Below are 19,354 nucleotides of genomic sequence, written 5' to 3'. Positions count from 1 at the left end.
TTCCTCCTGTTTCCATAGCCTCGCTGCATTCGTAACATAAATCTATTTATTATATTTATTTTCACTCATCAAATGGATACAAATCTCAATCCCATTTAAGCTACCTAATCTCCAAGAAAAGAAAGTACAATTATTTCTTTAGCATTTTTCTGAAGATTTTATTTATTTGTATTTACTCAATTAAAATTTAGTTGGGACATTTTGCTGCTGTTAATTTTACTCTTCTTTACTTTACTTTTCTTTCTTTTTCTGGCTTTTAATTGGATTTGCTTTCGTTTTGTTTATATATAATTGGGTTTTATATGCGTTTTAGTTGAATTTGTTTTCTTTTTTCCTTTTTTAATTTTTTTTTTTTTTTTTTGTATTTACTTGAATCTCTCTAATAGAATTTTCAGTTTAATTTCTTTTTGTTTCTCATGTAGCCAGTTTGGTAGTTTAATTTAATGAATTGTTTAAACATTAATCATTAGTTTTATAGGTTTCTTTGTTAGTAACAATTTGCATTTTAGCTTGTTTCTAATACTCTTAATATTTTTTCGTTTTAATTTTTTTTGTATAGGTATAATATATTTGTTAATATTTTATATATTTCATTTAATTTTTGTTTTTTTTTTTTTTTGTATTTGGTTTGTTTTGTTTGGTAGAAAAACAGAAAAATTGTGCCACCAGATTATTTATTTTTTAGTTCATGTTTTTATTTTGAAAACTATTTTCTCATAAATCTTTTTTTTTTTTTTTTGTTTTTTGTTGACGATTCCTTTTTCTTTTCTGTTTTTGTTTTTAATGTAGCTGCTGCTGGTGAACCCCCTTAATATAATTTTTTGTTATTTCTTAAAATCCATACAACATTGAGTTTAGTTAATGCAATTCATCCATTTTGTAGGTACAATTTTCTTATAATTTTAGTTTTTTGTGTGTCTGTGTGTTTTTCTTTTTTAAATATATTTTATAAAGTTTTTTCTTGACCTTCGCAAAACTTTTTGACAAACCGTGAAAATGTCTTCCAAAAAATGTTTCAGCATTTTTTTTGGTTCTCTCAATGTTCTAGAAGAATACCCTTTCTTTGTCCTACAAATACAAATCAATTTGTTATTCTTTTTTATTTATTTGGAACATCGTGCCATTTGGTTTCATTATAACTTTGCAAAAATTTAACTTTATTCATTTAAGTTTAGAAATAAATCAACTGAAATTAGTAGAAAAGGTTCAAGATATCATTTGCTTTTCTTGGACTCTTGATTAACAATTAGAATTCGACAAAAACTAAAAAAAAAGAGAAACAAAACGAATGTTTCATGCCAAATTTTTTATAAATATTTATAATTATTATGGGAATTTAGCCCTTTTTTAGTAAAAAGTTTACAATTGGTTTTGGTGTGTATTGTGTGAGTGTTGTCGTTTACATTTTACCAAATTTATTTTTTAATTGGTTTAATTGCATTTTTGTTGCTGCTGCCAACAATAATTCCAACTTTGTCTAACTCGGCCAAAACTTATTCGGGTTGAGTCTCTCTGCGGGTCTTATGGCCACGGAATGAGGCTTGTATTTTAGTTGCGGCTTTATTCAATTCTGGATCAGTTAGATCAATATCCAGTTCTTCGGCAACTTTTTTGGTTATCTCCCTTGATATCCTCATCCTCAGGCGCATCCTTATTGACCAATTTACGGGCCAAATGGCCACGGAATGTGGACTGAATCTTTAAGGCCGCGTGACAAAGCTCTAAAAAACGAGAACAAATATTTAAAGTTAATTTTTGCATAAACCAATTCGATTAGTTTATCTTGATTACACAATTAATAACTAATTGGATTTGAGCGTCAATTCAAAAAGCTCATTAAGGCACTTGCCATGCCACAAGCGCATCTAACTCTCTCTCTCATTTCTAAGGCCACAGTACTCTTGACTCTCTCAATTGAATGAAGTTGCCATTGAGGCACGTTTCAATGACGCGTGACTTGACCACATCTACATGCATCTGCCATGACTGAGGCATTATAAATGAAGCTTAATTTTGTTGTCTACTTCTCTTTACTCTCTATCTCTATCTCTCTCTCTCTCTCTCTCTCTCTCTCTCTCTCTTTCTCTATCTCTCTCTCACTTAAACCATTCCTTTTCTTTTTGCTGTTTTAAATTGGCAGTGGCATGTGACACATTTAATATGCAAGAAATGATGGTGGTCCATACACAATGTTACGTATGCGTAATATGCTTAGCCTGCTCAAGTCCTTTGAGCCTTACGGCCAGCTGAGCTGGGTTTTGAAGAGTGTTAGGGAATGATTTGATTACGACTTTAACGATCAAATTTATGCCCACATTTCCCATCTGCCAATGAATTTCAGATAAATATCTTATATCAAATGTCACATGCCAACTCTCTAAAATCGGTAATGTTTGTTTTTATCCAAAGGCCAAAGGCGTTTAGTTACTTATATATACTTGATTTGAAATACTTTTAGTGTCCCAGCATAATAATGGTGCTAATTTTTTATATTCGACATCATGATCAATAAGTAGTGGAAAAGGTTTGATCACAAAATCAAAAATATAAAAACATTAAAACACATGGAAAGAGATCATTTTGATTTTAATAACTGAAATTCATGAATTTTTACTTTTTTTAGCTGAAACACGAGTTTTAGTCTGGCGTAAAATTGCTTGAGGATTTGTTTATTTTATATTATGCTTTGAGTAAATGGCTAAGAAATTATCATATAAATTCTCCACTGTAGTGATTACTTTTTTATTGACTTTGTATGAGGATTTCGGTTAGAGAACGCAAGTAGAAAGAAAAGTGGAAAGTGCAAACTTTTTTGTGCTTGAAATAAAAGTAAATTGGCCGCGCGAGTTGAGTTTGTTGAAGATTGAATTTACATAGCATTTGGGTGCAGATTTTTTTGAGTGTTAATTCGTTAAGCTGATGTCTCCGCCCACACACACACACACACACACACAACTAATTGGTCGGACATTTTTATCAAGTATACGCAACGTGACCCAGGCTCCAAGCACGTACCAATGCATTCATGTTTATTTATAAAATATTTAAAATAACTACAAGACGTGCAAATAGCTGAGCCTTAAGCCAGAACCTGGCCCATGACATTTATAGGGCAAAAAGAAGAAAAAAGGAACAATTTGGAATTTCACTGACAAACTGAAATGTATGCACCCACCCTGCAAACACTCCCGCCCTTTTGGCCCTCTCTTCTCAGTTAACAAAACTTTGCTTTCGACGGTCATGTAACACTCTACACATGGCCACAAGCTGCTCACGTACACAGCCGTGTCCTGTCACAGGACCATACGAAAAAGCAGAAAAAAGAAACAAGATAGAAGCTCGGCAAGCTTGCCACCATCGTACATGTTAGCCTTTGCTTTTGGCCTTTATCAGGCATACAAATTGAGTTTCCTTCACCAGCAGTAGTTTTTGCACCTAGGCTGGGAGCCTGGAGTTGTTAGAAGGCTCAACATTTGGGAGTGGCAGCTGTGCTGGATAGGCACACGGACATTGGCGCCTAGTTGATGTGTGTCAAGTGATTTGCATGTGAAACTTGCCAGCAAGTTAGAGGTAGAAGGAAAGAGAATAGTTCTAACGCCCAAGCTAATCACTGACTAAGCCTCATTTTTTGCTGGTAATTTGCCAAAATAGTTATCTTTTTTGTTATCGTCCTGCCAACAGTTTTTATTCGTTTAACTCAGGTTTCAATAATAGCTAATGTTGATTTATTTATTAGATTTTTCCCTTTGCCATAACTCCATTTCACACAAGATGCAATCAATCATTGGATTTCCTTAGAAATATTTCCAATTTTTTTTTAGTAAATTGTTGTTCACCTACTTCAGCACTTTTTTTGGTATTATTGGCCGTATTGAGCAAGTGAGATAGATGGAGCGAAACGGGAGAGAAGAGAATAGGTGTGGCGCATGTGTTACCATCCATGTTCTTGACCCACATTCTTCACGCACACTCGCAGATCTACAGTTACAGACACGGGCAAAAAAGCTAAAAAAAACGCTTAAACAAACAATGCAAATTTATATTTTAAAATGAAAATTCGCAGACAATGGGTAAAGTAGGTGTGTGTGTTCAGGTGGGGTTTTTTTTTTTTTTTTGTTATAAATAGGGGGGAAAGCATTGAAAGCCGAAGTGTGGGACTTGGTATCGACCTTGGTTAGTGGTCACCGCACCGCACTAAAATCTACCCTATGCTCCGTATCCCTCTCGCGGAACCAACGCTGAAGTACTACTTCACGAGGGGGAGATGGCACGTATGCCTCGTCTAGAGTTTACCTAGAACTGAAGTTTTGGTTACGCTGACGTTCAGCGTAGGGACGTGTTCTGCGTCTTCTATATTACCCGCACAGTGTGTGCAAAAGGGATCTGTCTCATGTTTAAACCTATGCAAGTAGGATTTAAAGCATCCATGTCCCGTCAGTAACTGTGTCAGATACATTGGGTTGTGTTGCGCGTCGGGGGAGCCTTTTTATTAACCGAGCCATCTATGACCTCGTCTAAGATCCTGCCCAGTTCGGCCATCAACATGTTCGGTGCCTGCGGCGGTCCTTTTAACTTCTTCGGTGAGGTTCCACTTTCGGTGTTGCAAGGGCTTGCTTCCCTTGCCCGTTTGGGTGTCTCTTCTTCGCATCCAGCTAAGACGAATACTCTTCGAATGGCTGGCGGGGCCGAGTGAAAAGCCTGCGGCGGTGTCCTGGCGATCTTGCTTCCTTTCGCGAAAGGATTGGCACCGTTTGTGCACAGTCCGTGCTTTTTGCTGCTGCTGCTGCTGCTTGTAGCTATGTCCGCTGCATCGGCCAAGTTTGCCACCGGTGCAGTAGTGGTGGTTATGACGGTTGTTGGGGCCTCCAGAATCCGTGCACCTCCTCTTCGTGTCTCAAAGGCCCTGTGGGTTTGTTGGTCCTCTTCTTGTAACCTGAAAAGATTGCTAGTCGGTAACTTAAGACTTACTCAGTCTATAAGGGATTTTTAAAAAATCGCGCCTAAGCGAGCGCCCAAAAGCACGCAGCACTATGGAGGCTAATGTTGTGAGCTTATGTTAAGCCGTCAGCTGGTTTATCGGCTATGTTATCGATCGACGGTTCACAACACTAGTTACCAGCTGATTAATTGCAATCGGCAAAGTAAAAAGCGCTAAAAAGTCAAACGATAAGAAAGATAAAAAAAGTGCAAAAAATGCACTTTTCCCACCACAGGAGAAAGCGCGGTATATGGTTAACACCCCCGCCGCCCCTCCTGACGCCCCTAAGACTGATGGGAAATAAATAATTTCTCCAACACAACAGATGCAGCCAGCTGGGCAGCCGATTGCAGTCCAGGTGAGTGGCCAGTCTCTTGGCGACCCTTCCTAATCCTTCCCCTCTATATTCCAGGTATTGTACGTCAATTGTGTCCTTTTATTTTGCGGAGCGACTGATAAACGCGACTGCACTTGGTTTACACATATACTTCCTCCTTCCTCCTCCCTCCTCTCCTGTTCAGGTGGGGCTGTGTAGGTGAGTTTGAATGCCATTAGCAACAGTGCAATCTGTGATACACATATGTGTTAAGTAATTGTGTCATAAATGTTGGTACTACAACCCAGAGAAAAACATGATGAAGCTTCACAGCACGCGCGCAGAATGCGCAAGAGATGGTGAGTGTGAACAAATATAAGAAAATTATTTCATTATCATAAAGTAGTATAGAAGAATACCCTTTGAGATTTAGAAAATGAGTCTAAAACGGGCTTGGGTTTAATCAGACATTGACATAATGTTTCCCCGCACTTTTTTCGCATTTGAGGTGGTCCAAATAGTGCCCAAAATATTGTTATTCTTTTCGTTTGTAAGCATCGAAAAGGAAAAATCTAAGGAACTTGAAAATGGTTTTAAGCAACTTGAATTGTAGCTAAATATAAATCATATCAGTTACTCTGCAATATTATGTCTTCTTTCTTATATGTTCTTACCTTATCGTTATTCTACAATTTTTTAAAGAAAATCTACCGAAAATAGCTTCAAAACAGAATACATAAACTTCTTTCAAAATGGTATCACTACATGGACGTAGACTTTTCCATTATCTTTTATAACTCTCACTACAATTTACATTTCGCACACAGCCGTCGGGACAGCTGATGGCACCTTTGTTTTAAAACTCTGACAAATTTCATCACTGTATGGGGTGGTTCATTATTTGTTTATGGCCACAATCTTTCATTAAGCCCCTCCTAGCCTCCCAAACGCACTCCCAACTTTCCTTTCCTTCACACCATGGCCGAGGCCGTGTCGTGACGTGTTTCAGTTGTGTTTCACCGTCGGATTTTGGCGTTTTGTCATTGTCAGGCTGTCATAATTGCGTTGTTAAGTCTTTGCCATAAATCTACATTTTAATTACTTGAGTTCTCTGTTCTTCCACTCACAAAAAAAAAAAAAAAAAAAACTACCCACACACAATGCACACCATTTACAACAACACTATATGAGAGAAAAGAAGGAGTAGGAGAGATATTCTATTTTGATTTACCCGAAAAATTGCCGTCAAGCTGGCACTTAATTTGCACTTTCTCGTTATTTCATTTCATTTCTTTTCTTTTTATGGGGTTGTAGGTTTTAAAAAATGTGCTCCGATAATAAGCAGAAAATGGCATGTGTTTGCCAAGTTCTTGCCAGGGGCCACAAAAAAAGAGACTCAGAAAACCAAAAGTATTTTTGCCCAAAATGCGGTTGCCAAGGATCTTTGCTCTCCATTCATAGAGGCCATTTTTCAATTTCCGGAACGCAAGAACTCTGGCTCAGTCTTGTGGTTAGCCAATTTAAATTGTCTTCAAGTGGAGGCAAGTGGACCAAACTGAACCTTTTGATAATAGTAACTTTTTTTTAGCCTCAACCTCTTTCTTTACCAGTAAGCAACGAAATTGATGTTGGCTGTAATTAAACTACAAATCAGACAAAACACACAGAAAACTTTCATTAATATAAAGCCAGATTATGGCATTTGGGAGCTTGGGTGGGGAATTGTTAGGTGGCATTTCCCGGAACTGAAGCTACGTTATTAAAAGTCAGTGAGGCTTTCAGCAAATCCTTCTATACATTATGCATAATTAACTACAGTTCATAGTTAAAGGCTTTACACGTGAATTTGGCTTTCAATTTTTTGCTTTGACACACGAATATCTTATTTAAAGCCATTCGAGGACAGCAAAAATTATGAATTCAAATTGTAATTAAATATTTATGCAAATATATTTTCGTGGCCACATGTTGCCAACATGGCAAAAAAAGGTGCTAAAGCTTTGAAATATTTAAGCTAACACTTACAAAGACGACTTTGTGGCATCCTCTATTCTTGAAATGAAGCTAACTTGTCTTGGAAGTTTTTACATTGATTAAAATTCATTTAAATATTCTCTATTTAAGAAACATTTTGATAAAGAGTGGGAACTGAGCTTCTCACGCTGATAAAGAACTTATATATTTTATGGACTCTGAAACATCTCTTTCTTTGCGCCACAAACATCTGACAAATTTTATTATACCCTCTGCATGGGTATAATAAAGCATAAAGCAACCCGACTAAAAGAACTTTGTTTTTATTTCTTTTCTCTTTTAGTGTAAAAAGAACGCCAATGAAAAAGAGTGGTGGAAAGTGGCATCGAAATGCATTTTTAATTTGCTTTTTTCCTTGTTTCAGACAATTTTTTTTCCACTGAGAGACGTACTAAATTCTATTTTACTACGACATTAGAACTTCAATGTAAAATGGTGTGGTAAAAAACGTCATTAAATTAACTTAGCAAAAGTCTTATATACTTTTGTTAACATTCTAATTAAATAGTACAAGACGAAACTTGGGTAGAAAGAACGTTTAAGCCGTAAGCTGAACAAATAAACAGGAGGCGCACCTTTTCTAAAGGCTTTCTTCTTGTCAAGACCCACTTCCCCCTCTCCATCTTCCTCTTTATACACTAATGCATTATAAATTAAAGGTCTATCTGAAAAAGGCCAGACGAAGAAGGTGCTCAACATTTTTGTCGTCTGTTTTATGTACTTTCGGGTTGGCCAATTTGTATACCCTTGCAGAGGGTGTTATGAAATAGGTCAGATGTTTGTACCGCAAAGGAGTATACAGCTGTGTTCAAAAATATAGTAGCGCAACATTAAAAATTAAAATTTTTTTTTTTTATTTTTTAAAGAATAGGATATAAAGATGAGAATATGACTAGATTCCGTTTGTTTTACATTGGTTTTTATAATATTTTAATGTCTTTTGCGAAGTACACCAAAAAGTGCCTGTTCAAAATAATAGTAGTGGCTACAAAGGAGTAAAAAAAAACAGTTTAATTTAATTCAAAATCGACTCGATGAGGTCCTGTCAACGCTTCAAGGGGATTTGCGACCCTGCTTTCTAAACTATTTGCCAAAGCTCAGCTTTTTTTGATGGATTTGATGTTGCCACAACCCGCTGAACATCTCCCTATAAGTCCTCGATCAAATTAAGATCTGGGGACCGAGGTGGCCATGGCATAACATCGATCTTTTTGGATGCAAACCAATCTTTTGCAAGCTGTATATGTATATATGTTCTTGGTCAGCTTGGCATTTCAACAATTAATAACCTAGGTGAGATTTAGTACGAAAATCATCCGGATCGGACCACTATATCACTAAATGCCATATGAACTATCGGTGAAGGCCCCTCCTTCCCATGAATGTCTTTAACAAACGTACTAATCAGATAGTTTTGCATAAAAATATCATATCCCAAAATGTCAATAAGATCAGATAAATAAACAGAGAAAACCCGATCAGCCTACTAGATCATTGCTCGAAATCAACAGAGCAGCAGAGCACAAGAAATAAAGAGGGACAGAGTGATACTTTGAAGATGGGTTAGGAGCATGTAAAAATATCACGGCCAAGGATTGCAAGGGTATATAAACTTCGGCATGGCTAATGATGGCTTCTTTGATATTTTTTTATGTCTTCGGGTCACACAGGAAAAAAAACGCCAATTCAGCGCCCTCAACAATACAAATACGGATACAATGTTTTTAGTTCGTGCTGCTTATTGCGTGTATTTGTTCCCCACCCACTCGGCCTATTCATCCCCTTCATCGTTCTTCCCCTCTGCCTCCTCCTCCTTCTCACCCTACTCATCCTGCTGCAAAATTTTGTTCTTGTTTTCGTCTTGTTTGTTGTGGCGGACAACAACACTTAACATGGTACTTAAATGGCTTGGCCCTGTCGCTCGCTCTCACTCTCTCTCTGTTTAACCTACGTCCTACTCTATAGCACCCTCCCTGTCTCTGTATGGGGTGGTGTAAATGAAATTACAAGCTTGCTTAAAACCAAAAATCCAATTAGGAAAACGCGTGGCTCTCCTGTATTATCGCAGTTGTTCACTGCTCTTGTTGTTCTTGTTATTTCTGCAGTTAACATGCGGGACAACAGCGAAAAAGAACAAAATAATAAAAGAAAAAAGCGGAAAACACGCACCGAGCACCAACATAAAGGAGTTTTTAATCCACTTAAAGCCTTCTATAACCTTAATAACAAGCAAAACTCTCCTTTTCTTTAAACCGTCATAACAATTTACATGAAAAAAATTCTCCAAATTTGTTTGCCATTTTTCGCTTTGTAACGTTTGAAAATAACACTTTATAACTTTCGCATTTTTTAGAGTTTGTTAAGAATTTTGTTTCTTCATGTAAAACCAAGTCTCATGCAGAGATAGATATCGAGAACTGGCATATTTCCAGCTAACCCCAAATGTCTGGCAGTGTAAACTTATATAATTTCAATAAGTTATAACTTTGCTCGAATCGATTAACACATCAAACAAATTTTGTGTTTGTTTTTAATTGGAATTTGCAAGTTGAAAATAAATTTTGTTATTTTATTTGCATTTAATAGTAATAGGCTGACACTCCCTCTCCCCCTCTCTATCTCTATTAAATACAAATATAATTATTTCAATAAATCTGCATCAACAATTGTTGGAACATTTAATGGCTTTTGGTCTTGAGGTTTCCATATTTGAGTTGCTATTTAGGTTTATAATTGTAAAGGTAATTTAAACACAGTTCTGCTCTATCTCTATTTGTATATCTATCTCTTTCTCTATGATACTGTATACATATGTCTTCCATAAGGAACAATTAGTAAGCAAAGATTATGCCAGACAAGGAGCCCAAATGTTTGGAGGGGATTGCCATGGGCAGAGCCAGACAACTAGGCGACCCAAAAGATGTTAAAGGCCAAATGCGGGACTCTCAGTTTTCCTCTCTCTGTATGTATGTACGTGTGTGCAAACTTTGTTGGTTGTGTGTGTGTTGGGTAAATTAGTGTGCTTTATGCACAAAGCAAATACCAAAATGACAACAAGAAAAAACATAAACCACCAGCAAACCTGCCAAATCCAAGCCGCAAAACGTTTGCAACAAGAAAATATCCTTTAATGGCTTTTTGGCTTCGATTTTTACCATTTGCATTTAAAATGGCTTAAATTGCTGCGACTGGAATTTACCTTTTTTTCTGGCCTATTGTTTGGTTTTGCAGCTTGGTCATATGCGGGCTTCTCCTCTCCTCTTCGTTCTTTTTCTCTTGTTGTTTTTCGTTGTTACTTTACAAATGTTACAAAATTTGTTATTCTTTTTGTTGTTGTTGAAAAAGTGTGGCACATACACACAATCACACACGCACAAAAATTTTCAACTAGGCCATCTGCCTTTGAATTTATTCCACAAAAACGTTGATAACGCCCCCACTCAACTTTTATACTTTTCGTTTTTGTTCTATTGGGCAACTCGAATGTGGAGGAGGAGTAAAAGGTTTGCTGAATTATAATCCTTAACGGGTTGAAAACGAAGTCTCTCGATTCGTAATTTCACGTGGTAGCCGCGAGACCAAAAGGTATTTGTGCAGACAAAGGAAAGCAGGTTTTGAAGTCATTCGTAATGACACTAACATAAACATTTTTGTCTTATAATAATAAGTTCTTTTCAATGATTTTTTACATGGAGGCGTGAGAAAATAATTAAATAGATGTAAATTCGTAATGATTCTTATAATAATAAGTTCTTTTCAATGATTTTTTTACATGGAGACGTGAGAAAATAATTAAATAGATGTAAATTTGATCTTCAAAATTTAAAATATTTCTTCACATGGTGCATGGTGTACCAAAGTCGGCGAGACGACTTAAGCAACTTATAAATTGTATAAACAATTATTTCAATGTTTCTTATATTCTTTAACCAGAACTTTATTTGTTTTGTTTATTATTTAAACAGATGTTGGTCCACACATATTTTTTGGTTGATTTACCTTTTGGTCTTTCGTTATATTGAGAGTGTTCTTTAGACCAAGAATGTCTTTTGGTTTTAATATTCAACAAGCTCCAGTGGCGTAATGGAAACGCACCGGCCTCCTAAGCCGGGGATTGTGGGTTCGAGTCCCATCTGGAGTAAAGCAAAACTACATTAGAATGTAGAGATTCGTTTTTTTAATTTTTTAATAAGATTAAAAGAAATTTAAAGAAGAAATTTTAGTTTATTATCTATCAATCTGTACATTATTAACTGTTTTATCCAAAAAGTGTGTTCTTAGGCTTGTTAAGTCCCTTTTTCTTGGAGCCTAGTAAATTGACGGTATGTTGTACATATGTTTCATTTTGTTAATCCCATTCTGTATTAGCTAAATTTCTATAAATTTATATGTTCGCATATACATATGTACATGAACACTTGTGAAGCCTTAATTGAGTATGTTGCCTCAACAGTTTGCGTACGCTTATCCTAGTTCTTGCTTTGACTCCTCAAGCGGGTCTAATTAGCCGTTCCACCCACATTGTCACAGAAACACCGCTTTCAAGATGTGGTTGAGTATGTGTGTGTTTATGCACACCGTGTGCACTATAATTAAGCCTAGAACAAGAACAGAAACAAGAAGTAGTGGAAGGTTGACACTGATGCTTTGGATGACAGCCCCGACTAAGTTTTTAATGAGCCAGGCTACCACTGTAGCTGCTGCCTCTGCTTTTCCTTTTGACTTTTTCTTATTTCGTTTTTTTCGTAAAAGTTGTAGCTAAAATTTGTCAGTGGTTGTAACATCTTAATATGGTTAAGCGATAGGTGGTAAAGAGTGTGAGGGGTGTGAGGGCTGGCAAGCTATTTATGAGCATTGTGAGCGATTAAATACCCCATGGTAAGCACCTATAACCAAGGGTATTTGGGGATTGTTCACCCATTTCTATTTCCGCTGCTGCTTGTTTTGGTGCTTGCTGGTTGCAAAGTTTTACAAAGCCCTCTGCGACACTCCCTTGTCATTTGCAGCAGGCAATTTTAAGCCAAGGCAAAACTTTCAGTTTGGCAAATTTTTTAGGTTTTCTTGTACTGCAAATAAATGACGCAATATATAAATATTTGAGGACCGCCAAAATGTATGTACCAGTTATTTGGAAGTATTTCCGTCCTTAATTTCAGAATCATCATGAAAAGTCGATTGTTTGGCATATAAATACTGATATTTCGAGGTCTTTAAAGAAAAAGAGGAGAATATAATCGAAGCGGACAGACTCAGGATGAGAATACATTCTCTGTGTAGTTACTTAAAATAAAAAAAAAAAACGTTTTTTTGTCAGGTTGTGGCTTTAGATGTAACAGAAACGTTACAAGTGAATTGATTCCTTGAATCTAAATATTAAGCTCAATTCCATGACTCCAACTTTATTCGACAATTTTTTGCCTTTTAACTAAAAATACTTACCTTTGTCATTGGGATCGAATTCAGCCTCAAGCTCTGCTTTGGTTGGCTCTGCAGAGGATGAGGCTGCCTCGGCTTCTGGAGCTGAAGCGCCATTGCTTCCATTATTGGTTGTTGTAGTTTTGATTTCCGATTTTTTCATGGTCTCTCTCACTTTGTGGCCTCGAAAGACGGCTTGAATTTTTGTTGCGGCTTTTGCTGTAATTAAAAGTAGAAAAGCCAGAAGCAAGTAAGAAAGTTAACGAAAACAGTTACAGAGATTTTTATTTAATCAGCTTAAAAACTGTCTGAGTGCGTTGGTTTTTTCGGTTTGCGAAAGAATTCAATCAATTGACATGGGCTCGTCAAGTTCAGAAAGTTTCTTTTTTTGTCTTTTCCAATATTTTATGGCATTTTTCACGCTGCTATCGGTTGATATGAGTAGACGCCTGGCCTTGAAAGAAGTTATAATAAATTGGCACGTAAGGCTATTATTTCTCTCTATCCCAAAAAAGGAAAAAACAAAAAAAAAGACCCACTATCAATAAAAAACAGAAAAGGCATAAAGAGCAGAGGGACAGATGGGAGAACGCAAAAGAAAAGCGACCCCGAAAAGCGAAGCATTGTGCGCTGTTGGGTGGCGGGAGAAAAAACAGTTTTACTTTTTGTGGCTGTGAAAAATGGCTTCTGCCACAAGGTTGTGGTAGGTATTCAGGTGGTAGCAGGTGTGCCAGTGCCAGCGCCAGTGGCAGTAGTCGCAAGGTTGGCCACAAATTTGTTGATGGCTTGGCCTGTGTACTCTGACTCTCAGAGTACATATACATACGTACTATGGCCTGTCAACTGTCAAGTGTCTGGCGGTCAGCATTTAATCATTTAATAGAAATTCTATATCATTATATACATAGGGCTATGCGGATTCAAAGTAAAACTAATCGCATTCAATGAATCTTATAGCATTTTACATTAATTACTAAAGATAAGATTTCTCATTTTTCAAGAATTTTTATACCTCGTCAATATATAAATATATTCTGGTTTTTGGTTCACAAACACTATATCTATTAACCATTACGGGTATGTATTACTCAGAGAGTACTTACATACATACATCTGTGCCAATTGAATTGAAATATGCAGAAAATAATGAATTGCAGTATAAATTTCACACTTGTTGTATGTATGCAAAATTTTTGCCATTTTGTTTATTTTTTGTTTTTCTTCATTTTTTTCTGAATTTTTATCGCTCGACATAAACATAAATGTTTTCCTTTTGGTTTATTCGTGTAAAAAAATATTTAAAAAAAATACAAAAAACCTTTTGTGTGCCCATTTTATGGTAAATTAAATTTTATATTGCCTGCGGGTGAACCGGCATGGTCATGAGCCATTTCTTTTTCAGTTCTCCACACATACTAAAACTTAAATTCTCATATATACTGCATTATTAATGAATATTCATTTATGCAAGCTATTACTTACTTGATAATTTGTAAACCAAAACCAACAACAGGACAAATAACAAAAAATTAAAGTGCAAATTAAAATTTATATGGGATGGCACTTGATAGCCAGCAACATTTTCTGTTCCCCTCACAGGAATCTGTCCTGTCTCAGCTCGCATACTAAAAACGTGGCAAAGTTATTAAATAAATTTTGCATGTGGCTCATTAAATTTGACAGCTGAAGGAAAATGGCAAGTGCCAAATAAAATCATAACCACAAGGAGCTGCCAGATCGAGGGGGAGCGAAAGAGAGGCAGAATGCGATAGCTAGAGGAGGAGACAGAAGACACACGCACACATTGACATGCAAACACAAGTTTGAGAACAGGGAGCCTGGCACTCAATTACACACAGAATATTACGGTGCCAGGATACCAACCAACCAACCAACGGAAAAGAAGACAAAAATAATAGCGGTAGAACGCCGGAAGAAGCACAGGATCTTAACGCACAAGGCGAATGAAAATAAAGAAAACAAACAAAACGCATCTTTATATATTTATTAAATATATATAATAAACCATTTCCAGGGCAAGCAATCTTTTGCCTTCGTTTTCTTCGTTTAGCTGCCTTTAGCTGCTTCTTAGTGGACCTGACTTCAACTCGTTTAACTCGCTTTTCTTCCTATCCCTGTCTACATGACCAGGCTAAGCTATATAATTAATTAAAATTCTGAAGCTAACTTTTGCTTTCTTTTGGTTTGCCATTTCACTAAACTTCATTTAACCGAGGAAACATTTTTTAGGTTAATTAAACAGGCCGCACAATTGGCCCGAAAAGTTGAAAGCCGTTTCAACCTTAGAAGTTTATATACTCTTGCAAAAATTATTAATGGTATAACTACCAGAAAAGTTTTCCCAAGAACGGGTTTCTTCAATTTAATGTTATGGTGATCTGTATAGCTTTCAAACTGCTGGAGAACGATGAACTTAAACAGACATCTTCCTTTAATTTACTTGGCTTCTAATGCGATCAGCATTTTCTTTATCTTAAAAAATAAAAATTATGAAAACGGAAATTCCTCCACTGTATTTCACACGTTTGGTAAATTTCTTAATACCCAAAAGGCGCTGGCCTAGTTCATTTTTTTTGAGTTCGTTAGGTGCCTCAACTATAGAGCTATGTACAACAATAATGTCAGAGGAATATTATAACGAATGCGTTGTGCAGCAGGAACAATATAAGATGGCAAGGGGAGAATTTTCCCAAGAAACAAACTGCAGCTGCGCCTCAGTCTCCGTTCCTACTACAAGCAAAAAGTGAAAGTAGCCCCGTTGTCCTGAATAAGTAAGAAATGCCCAGGACACATACTTTCTTAGGATTTCTATGTTTTTCTTCAAGAGTTTAAAAGAAGCACAAATAAAAAACAGCAAAAAAAAGTTTGAAATTGCTTAAACATTACTTGCATTTACTTTGAGATTACTGTTTTTTCCCCTAATTAAATTAAAAAATGTAGTTAGCATTACTTTTATGTTTTAATTGTTTTATTGTGGTTTATCAAGAAATTAAGAGTGTCAAATTAAATTCAATATAAATTCAATTCATATAACGACTAGAATAATACTCTCAATAAAAATGAATTTGACTGAATTACTTTTTTTCATCTTTAATCTCCGAATATAAGTCTTCATATTCCTTTTTATTTTAGGTAAATTCTGTCAGTCTGTCTGTCCGCCTGACTACAAAATCTTAAAAGATCCTATATCTATGTATGTACTGTACTGTTGCTGAATTCGCCAGATGGACAATATAGTGTAAATTACATACAAACGATTGCAGCATTACACTATATAATTACTTGAAACCACAATACTCAATTGCCCGACAGCTGTACATAATATTATTTTTCCCTTGAGAACGGTTGCCTTTGAGAAAGTTTCTCAACCAAGTTTTCTCAACAACGGTTTAGAGTGCAATTGATGTATTATTTGAAATCAATTGTAGTTAATTATATAATTTTACTTTACACCTTAAGTTAAAGTGCCCTTGAGGCGAGTTAATCTAAAGGAGTTTCTTTTATAAAACCATAGTTCATTTATCATAGCATACTTTTTTCGTCAAACGAAATATTTTTGGAATGCATGAATATTGTTGCATCTCTCAAAGGTCTGTTTAATGCTCATATAATCATAAGGTTTTTCTTGTTATTATGATTATTATGCACGTTAACTGAAAAAGGCAAAAATTTTTGGCCATTTTGTTTCACTTATCTAACCACTTGGGTCCATCAAGTTAGTTGTTGGCTTGTTTTGCTCACTCTCTATTTCTCTGGCAAAGTGATTTATTTATGATTGTGATAATTTGCGAGCCGACGACATATTAATAATTCATTTTGTAACACGTTTTGTTGTTGGTTTTTTTTTTTTTTTTTTATTTATTCTTCTGTTTTTCCACAATCATGACAACAATAAAATTGTGTCCGTTGCTTTGTTAGTAGTTTCTTACAGTACATACGAAACTTGTTCGAAAAGTTGCTTAAAAAATATACCAAACCAAGCCTATTTGATAATGTAGTGTATTCCCAAAGTCGCCTAGTTGTTGCGTTGATTGTGTTTTGGCTGTTTCTGACTTTGGCCCGTAATGCGTGTCAGGTTAGATGACTATGTATTAAATGTTTGTATGTACATACATACATACATAGGTACATATACATGCATGTGTATACTTATAGCCAAAACGACCTTCATTGTCAGCATGTAGCTAAATGCAATCGATATCAAGTTTGTAAAACGCAAATGTTTATGTATGCTATATACTAGTTTACAGTGCGTTTGTGCGTTGTCTGATTCAACTATCCAAAATGAATGACAAAATAATATGAAGTGTAAATGTTGGCACGTGCGCATATTCAAAAACAACAACATTGATCAATTGGTTTGTCAGGATGTTATTTTTTTTGCATATTGATTTGTTGTTTTTATACCATACACCCATAGGGTGAAATGGTATATTAAAGTCGGCAAAATGTATGTAACAGGCAGAAGGAAGCTTCTCCGACCCTATAAAGTATATATATTCTTGATCAGGATCAACAGCCGAGTCGATCTAGCCATGTCCGTCTGTCCGTCCGTCCGTCCGTCCGTCCGTCCGTCTGTATGAACACGCAGATCTCGGAGACTATAAGAGCTAGAGCCACCAAATTTGGTATGTATACTCGTGTAGTATGCACATGTTCAGCATTAATTGGAATTTCGGCCACGCCCCCTTACGCCCCCAGGAATCACATAAAACTGTTTTTCTTAAAAAGTATGACAGCTAGAGACATCAAATTTAGTTTGTATACCCGATTAGTTAGTGCGCAGAAATTAACTGTTCAAACTTTTTGCCACGCCCCCAGGAATCACACAAAACTGTTTTTCTTAAGAGGTATAATAGCTAGAGACATCAAATTTGGTTTATATGCTCGGTTAGTTAGCGCGCAGAAACTAATTGTTTAAACTTTTTGCCACGCCCCCTTCCGCCCCCGGAATTTACATAAAAGTGATTTCCTTAAAAACTATGATAGCTACCGACATCAAATTTAGTATGTAGACTAGCTTAATAGACGCGCAGATATTGGCTATTTAAACATTTTGCCACGCCCACTTCCGCCCCCGTAAATTAAACAAAACTGATTTTATCATAAACTAACAAAGCTTAAGTCACCAAATTTAGTATGTATACTGGCATAGTATGCGCAGAGAATTTAGATATTTTCAAATTTTGCCACGCCCACTTCCGCCTCCATAATTTAGAAAAAAACGATTTCCTCCTTTAGTTTTTTGACTATCGCATTTAAATTTGGCAGACTAATTTATCTTATCTATTTCTACCAAACTATCAAATTTTATTGAAATCGGTCCACAAGGCCAGAATTGGACGTTGGCTAGTAGCGGCGCTAGAGTGCTCGTGGGTTTGTAGAGTGAGCGAGATAGCACATAGTATAAGACATGTAAAAACAATTTAATAGACATATGTACATTTGGTCTTCGAAATTTGAAATATTTGTTTCACCAGGTGTATGGTATACCCAAGTCGACGAGTCGACTTACTTGCTTCATTTTGGCTGCGAGTCGCGAAAGCAAAGTTTACCAAAGAAAAAAAGGTATCTACTATATTTAGCCTACACAAATAGGCTAATGGTTGCAACTAACGAAATGGCTTAATGATTGTTTTGGTGAAATTTTGTTACACGTTTGTTCTATTAATCTGTAGCAAAGGAATATGATGTTCAATTAATGTATCTTGAACCAGCTAGAACAGAAAATGGGATGGAATGGTATGGAATTTATGTTGGGTAATTTATTTAAGTAGACTTTTCTTAATTGTTACGCCCCGTTCAAATTAAATGCAGTCCAAAAGTCAAACATATTCAAAAATTACACAAACCTACACACACAATCAAAGGGATACAGTCGTTGGTCAGATCCTAATGATGTAGCTTTGCATAATAAAAGTCAGACATAACCACAATTTGTTTAATTCCCTGCCATTTCATGCCTTCATTTGCCTGCTCCTACTCTGCCACAATAAAGCTATGTAATGGTCGGATGTTAATAAACAAATACCAACGACGATAATTGAACTTAATATGAAATTCTAATATTCTAAATAAATAAAATAAAACCAATCACTGACGTGTAAGTATTATGATTAATTATGATATTCACAAAGTTTTATCATAAATATCCTGAAGGTTGGTTGAATAGATTTTAAAAAATGATTTGAAAATGTTTGCCCTAAAATCAGCAAAACTAGAAACATTCGAGGTTTTACTTCAAAGATTTAGTTTTATTATAAAGTTTTTGGTAAAAAAAAAACTTTTTATTTGGCTAGTTCTTTATGTATATTTTATGGTCAAAAGTTTTAGAATTATTTCTACTCTTTCGATGCATGGTAGAAGAAAACCCAAGAGCATGAAAACTTCGTCATGGCCTAAAGTTGCCCCCGACCTTCTGCTTTAAGCCTTAATCATTGTCAATTTTATCAATTGTCAGGCAGCAATAAAAAATTTTCAATTTAACAAAGTTTTTGCTCTTCCCCCAGGCCCGTTTGCACTTTGATTGACAGCAATAAATGGAAATTTTGTTCTATTTGCATAAATATAGCAACTCAGTGCCGGATATA

The 19,354-nt window shown here is 35.8% G+C and overlaps 1 non-coding gene and 1 pseudogene across 1 annotated transcript; one reads left to right on the top strand and one right to left on the bottom strand.

Annotated features, from left to right (window-relative positions):
* Window positions 1-130: 130 nt before the first annotated feature.
* LOC137576813 (uncharacterized) overlaps window positions 131-19,354 on the bottom strand; it is a 49,199-nt pseudogene continuing 29,975 nt past the window's right edge.
* On the top strand, window positions 11,398-11,469 carry TRNAR-CCU (transfer RNA arginine (anticodon CCU)). The gene has a single exon. It is a non-coding gene; the product is annotated as a tRNA-Arg (tRNA).

This window comes from Drosophila tropicalis, unplaced genomic scaffold (assembly GCF_018151085.1).
Source record: "Drosophila tropicalis isolate 14030-0801.00 unplaced genomic scaffold, ASM1815108v1 contig_593, whole genome shotgun sequence".
Classification (NCBI taxonomy): Eukaryota; Metazoa; Arthropoda; class Insecta; order Diptera; family Drosophilidae; genus Drosophila; species Drosophila tropicalis.
Note: the sequence above shows the minus strand (reverse complement) of the source record. Positions and strands in the feature narration are given on the sequence as shown.